The sequence below is a fragment of the Carassius auratus genome, unplaced genomic scaffold, assembly GCF_003368295.1.
Source record: "Carassius auratus strain Wakin unplaced genomic scaffold, ASM336829v1 scaf_tig00216407, whole genome shotgun sequence".
NCBI classification, from domain to species: Eukaryota; Metazoa; Chordata; class Actinopteri; order Cypriniformes; family Cyprinidae; genus Carassius; species Carassius auratus.
In genome coordinates this window covers 1-7,197 of record NW_020528554.1, presented here as the reverse complement: position 1 = coordinate 7,197, position 7,197 = coordinate 1, and positions in this window count along the sequence as shown.

Here is a 7,197-nt window from a genome sequence, read left to right as displayed (position 1 = left end):
ACGATTCACTGAAGGAATTATGCAAATCAAGAGATACCACAAAAATGTATGTGAGGAATTGCATGATTTCGGGGCAGGGCATTTTGCAGTGCCAGTGTTTTTGTTATTTAACACATTTACATGTGTAATTTCCGGTTGCTTTTATACAAAGTGACTTTTCCTGGTATCAAACCCATGACCTTAGAGTTGCTAGTCGAGTCACCTTTATTTAAATAGCGCTTGATCCAATACATACTGCAATACAAATTCTGCTGCTAGCACCTTGGTCTACTTTTTGAGCTGTATCAGCTCTTTGAAATAAAATAGTGTTTCACTTATTCACTTACAATGCGATATAGATATGGACCAGTTATAATGTTTCTCTCCATCCAATAATAATCATAACATGAAAATTGTCGCTGCTACAAACATTCATTCATTTAAACAAAATTACACTACTCCTTTAAACAATGTTAAAGGGATACTCCACCAAAAAATGGAAAATTCATACATCATTTACTTACCCTCACGTTGTTTCCAAACCTGTATAACATTCTTTCTTCTGTGAAACATAAAAGAAGATATCTTGAAGGAATGTTGATAACCAACCAGTTTCGGTTACCAATTTTCTTTCGAATATTTTCTTTTAAGTTCTACAGAAGGCATGCAGGTTTGGAACGGCAAAGGGTGAGTAAATGATCACAGAATATTCCTTTTCGGGTAGACTATGCCTTTAAATGTGACAGGCAAAAAGTGTACAATTTTGTGAATAATACACTATAATAATAAAATAAATTCTATAATTAAAACTCTTTTACATAAAAAGGAGGTGAAAAGAATGACAACTAAGCAAATTGTCTACAGGGTTCTTGTAGCTCAAAGAGCAAAGCATAGCACTAGCAACACCAGGGTCACAGGTTGGATTCCCAAGAAATGCATGAAGTAATGAAAGCAAATACAATGACAAACATAAAAGTTAATAATTAGCCTGAAATGATTTGCAAAGCATTTGTAAATCACTTTTCTGAAAGGGAAAATGCCGGGGATCAAACATTTCTTTATTTATTTATGCATTTAGCAGACGCTTTTATCTAAAGCGACTTACAATGCATTCAGGCTAACAATTTTCTCCTATCATGTGTTTCCTGGGATTGGAACCCCCAACCTTGCGCTTGTTAATGCAATGCTCTACGACTTGAGCTACAGGAACACTAATCATATGCTTGATTAATAATGAATAATTATGAATAATTCTCTCCATTTCCACAAAGCCACTAATATACCTGTAAACATGAATTATAAACTACAAAACACTATCTATTTCACCTACTTGAAAAACAGCATAAAAACATGAAAAAAAGGACAAAATATGCAGAGCAGGGACTTCAGGGAACAGTCTCAATATATTGCACAAATACTTTTTTATTAATTAATTTATTAAGCTTTCACTAAAATGAGACTTCACAATACTCGCCGAACTAGCAATCACTACAGAAACCAAAATCACTGACTGCTGCTCTCAGTCTCATATGTTAACCAACAATTACAATTTGTATAGCAAATGAATGATCCAAGTCCGTGATTCTAAGGTGTTCATGAACCCTCCCACCATTGAGCCCCATTCTCATGCAGCTGGCGAATGGACTCTCCTCGCCAGTCTTATGAGAGATTGCCTTGGGGATTTGTTATGACGTGGAGAATGGAACCATTTGTTATAGTGGACCTGTGGCAGCAGCAGAAGGACCTGAATGTGTAAAATGTTCTCAACAGGGAATTTTAAACAGTTGCTTGTATTAAGAAAGTGTGTAGCGAGAACTTGAGAAAACACAACCATTTTTTTTCAAACCTACCTAATGTGTACATCTTCCAACTACATTTAATGCATTTTTCAAAAATAAAATTATGCAGCTGGTAACATTTTGTAAAACCCGTCAAACCCTTAAAACTGCTATACTGCCCAAACGCAAATGCTCAATTATCTCTCCATTTCCACAAAGGCACTAATATACTGTAAACAAACAGCATCCCTTCTCTGTCCAAACAATTCCACACCATGAACTACTAGTAGCCCAGGCAGATATTTATCACTATTGATCTACCTGGTCCTCGCCAGGGCCTTTTGTTCTCTCGGCTCCAGGCTCTGACCTCAATTAAGTTATGAATTTTAATCTGATGGACAGAGCGCGTGGCCAGCACAGCCGTGCAAGAAGGGGAGTGGATTAATTAGACACAGTGGCACTGGGATTCACCTCTCCTGCTGGCGACTCGTGCTGTTTTCATAAAAAACTCACACAGAGAGAGGAGGAAGAAAAATGAGAGAGAAAAAGACAGAGAATTAACAATAGAAGAATAAAAAAACTGCATTAAAATTGATGTTTCAGTAAAATCCAGAATACTGGCAAGTGGCAAATGAATTAATACCAAACTGACTACGAAAAAAATTGCTTGCATTTACAGAACATTTTGAACAGCACTTTTGAGGCAGCAAAAAATAATATCAATTATTATTAATTGATGACCAATCAAAAATCAGTATGCAAACAGACCACAGTTTGCACAGGGATCACTGACACTCCTAATTGAGATTGTAGATAGAGTGGCAATGGTCCACTTGAGAGATAGGTGACCGTAATGCACTTATAAGTCTGAGATCCACAGTAAAGCAAGAAGAAGAAAAAGACGATGACGCTTCACATGCCTGCTTGAGAACGTGCACAGGAGGACGCACTCAGGAGAGTTCCAACAGTTTGGACATTGCATGAATCAGAGGTTAAAAATTATATAAATACCGTCTCACTTTCTTTAGTTTTCTTTCAGTTTTATCTTTATTCAACACTAAGATGAAATCGGATCACAAGACCACAATGTCCTCACCCACAGTTCATGGTTCACCCCACTATTAACTGTTGGTCTATTGTAATAATTTTCATTTATAATGTTCTACCTTCAGTCTTGTATAGTATCCAAAAACATTTATATATAAGAAAATACACCGAAGCTGAGCTATTGGCATTTTCTTTGTGTGCTTTTCAAATGCAGTCATGGCTCACACTTGAACCTAATGAGTGGCTACGAAGTTTTATATTGCTATCAAATCACACTTCCGGAAAGTAATAACATAGGATAATAATTTTGGCAGGAGCAGTAGGGTGAGTACAATGATGTTTGGACATTGCGTGAATCAGAGGTTAAAAATTATATAAATACTGTTCAGTTTCTTGCACAGACTGATGGTTTTGTGTCTTTACACATCAATGCATCGCCACAAGCTGCAGGGTTTAATTTGTGTTTTGTTTATTGTTTTTTGTTTGTTTTACTGACAGACTACAATGGTTTCATTTAAAAATCTCAGTTTGTGTTCTACTGAAGAAACAAAGTCACCTAAATTTGGATGCCCTGAGGGTAAGCAGATAAACATCAAATTTTCATTTTTGGGTACACCATACTTTTAACAAGACAGACCAACTGCAATTCAGCTTGCAAAATGTATGGTCCGTCACGGTCTGTTTTGAATGCTCAAAAGCATTCTATCAATGTAAGTCAACAGAGAATGGCAATAATGTTTAATATTCAGTCTCAAATTTATTAAAAAGTATAACTTTACAATAAAAAACAAAAAGGCATAGTGAAATAGCCATTTTACACTGAGGAAAAAATGCTATGGAAACAATTTTCACTCAGAAATTGCTAATGAATTTTACAATTACAAAGAAACGGCAAATAACACTGAATTAAAAATGATTTTTTTTATAAAGTAGAAAGGCTGAAATTATTTTGTAAAAACATATCTTTTTATTTATCTATTTTAAACAGTGTTTTGTAGATCATTTCAGCCTTTGACATAAAATGTAGTACACTGTTTGAAATAAATACAAAAATACAACAAGATATGTTTTACAAAATAATTTTGGTGTTTCTAGTTCTAAAATTAACTTTTAATTCAGTCTGTTATTTGCCGTTTCTTTGTAATTGTGAAATTTATTAGCAATTTCTAAGTGAAAATTGTTTCTACAAATATTAAAAATATTCTGTCCCAAGTATAAATCTTTCACAATTAATTTAGCTTGAACTGCTTTATGTACAGGCTAAGTTCAAACATTGTTTTGTAGATCATTTCCAGCCTTTGACATAAATCTTGGTACAATGTTTGAACTTGGCCTGTACATAAAGCAATTAAGCTGTTCTTAAGCTGCAAATCAACATATTAAAATGATTTCTGAAAGATCATGTGACATCAAGGACTGTAGTAATGGCTGCTGAAAATTCAAAGGAATCAATTAAATCTTAAAACATATTAAAAATAGAAAGTGATTTTAAATTGCAATAGTATTTCACAATATTACAGTTTATACTGATATACAGATTTCGTATATAAAAAAAAATGAAGGCATTTCATGACAAAAGCACAATGTTTGTTTTCATTATAGACAACTTCATTGCTCAGAATGAGAATAGTAAAAGTTTGATACGTCACGCCACTCGTCTACTCTATAGATGTATACACAAAACACATATAAACATACATGTGCAAACACACATAAACATACATGTACAAACACACATAAACATACATGCACAAACACACATAAACATACATGCACAAACACACATTAACATACATGCACAAACACACATTAACATACATGCACAAACACACATAAACATACGTGCACAAACACACATAAACATACGTGCACAAACACACATAAACATACGTGCACAAACACACATAAACATACGTGCACAAACACACATAAACATACGTGCACAAACACACATTAACATACGTGCACAAACACACATTAACATTAACATACATGCACAAACACATAAACACACATTAACATACATGCACAAACACACATGCAGTGTGGGTTTCATAGTTGACTGTGTTCTACTTCTTCTGCAGAGCAGTTAAAAACAACAGATGCATGAACTAATGAACAAGGATTTTACCAGTACAAATCTAACTCTACCCACGCATTAAATACATTCAATGAGCGCGGAAAAAAGAGTCCCCCCAAATTCTCCCATGTGTCCCAGTTCTGTTCAATCATGAGAGAACTGAATATATGCTGGCGCTGTGATGTTGTCCAGGTGGCTGTTGACAGGTGGCATATGAGCTTAATCTGAGAGAACAAGGGGTCTTTTGCTCCTATTGTGTTTCCCCTTGATCCAGGATTACACCAAAAATACCACTTATTCAAACTACCACACTCTCCAGGACCACCGCATCCATCAGCTGATTAACTGCAATACAATTTTCATTGAAGACGTAATAGCATTTTTTTTCCTCCCTTCCCCTATTTCAATCAACAAATTAAAAATATAAACCACTTTTATCTTTATTTACACTAGATGAAATCGGATCACAAGACCACAATGTCCTCCACCCACAGTTCATGGTTCACCCACTATTAACTGTTGGTCTATTGTATTATTTTTCATTTATAATGTTCTACCTTCAGTCTTGTATAGTATCCAAAAACATTTATTTGTAAGAAAATACACCGAAGCTTGGACTATTGGCGTTTTCTTTGTGTGCTTTTCAAATGCAGTCATGGCTCACACTTGAACCTAATGAGTGGCTACGAAGTTTTATATTGCTATCAAATCACGCTTCCGGAAAGTAATAACATAGGATAATAATTTGGCAGGAGCAGTACAATGATTAAACACAGCCATATTTTCTCTCATGCCACCTGAACGCTACTTAATAAATCTGCCCTCAATTATTCTCCTGCTGTAGTCCAGCAATATTCACCTTCTGCTGGTCAGTGCCGCAACACAGAACAGAACTTTGAACTTTGGCTATTGGGAAACCACCTTTGATCCAAAAAAGCGACAAAAACAGGCCAAAGTCAACTAAATATTTTATTTCATACAATGCTTGGCTCCAGAATATACATGTATAATATATTTATTTATTTTCACATATTATACAATTTAAAGTATTTAATAATACAATTTATTATATGTGACCCTGGACCACAGAACCAGTCATAAGTCGCTAGGGTATATTTGTAGCTATAGCCAAAAAAAAAACATTGTATGGGTCAAAATGTAAAAAAAAAATGTATGCCAAAAATTATTAGGATTTTAAGTAAAGATCATGTTCCATGAAGATATTTAGTAAATTGTATACTGTAAATATTAAAAAATTAATTTTTGATTAGTAATATGCATTAAGAATTAATTTTGACAACTTCAAAGGTGATTTTCTCAATATTTTTTGCACCCTCAGAGATTTGAAATTAGAAAAGTTGTCCGTCTTGATTAGAACAATTACATGTACCAAGTTTGTGTCTGTAGCTAAAACTAACTCCCCCACTTCTTGACGAAAGGTGGCGCTATAGCGTGCCTCTTTTCAGCCCTTTTAAAAGCTTTTTGCCATTGTCTAGCTATCTCTAATACTGATATGTGTTTTGAGTTTCATGTAAATCTGAGGTTGTTGTCTGCCTCAAACTCACCAATAACAGAACATTTCAAGTTGACACGTTGCCATGGCAACGCCATATTAGATATCATATCCTCACAACAGATTTACATCGGCCGTGTTTTGTCATTATTCCTGATGAAGTTTTAAAGTAAATCGAGTAAAAATAAGATGCTGAATTCAAAACATTTTGAAAATGACTCACTTCCTGCTGCCAGTTGGTGGAGCTATAACGTTGACTCTTAATTAGTCACATATATACGATCTGTATCATACAACGAACAAACCAATGAAGTTTGATCAAATTCAGGAAATGTTATGTGACGTTATTAGACATTTCCTGTTTCTCATTTTCGCCATAAATTTCAACGCCTCACCACAGGCAAAACCGTTCGAGATATCAAAAACCCTCGCAATTTTTCATCCCCAATGTCTTGAGATCATGTTCACGAGTTTCGTGGCGAACGGGTTGAAAACCTCAGAGGAGTATTTCAAATTCCAGAGCATGCTTTTTTTAAACAGCCCTGAATAGCTGACTTCCTGTTGGGCGGAGCCTAAGACATAAAGTGTGAAAGTTGTTCGGCTCAATGAGATCTAAAGTGTACCGAGTTTCATATAAATACATGCAAGTTGTGTGAGCTATGGTTCAAGATTTCTGACTGTGTTCCAGGGGGCGCTGTAGAGCCCCTGTGCCACGCCCGGGTCCCAGTCTCTGTGGCGTCCTGATGGCCGCAGGTTCCATGTGTGTAGCAATTTTCAAGAGTTTTTGAGCATGTTAAGGC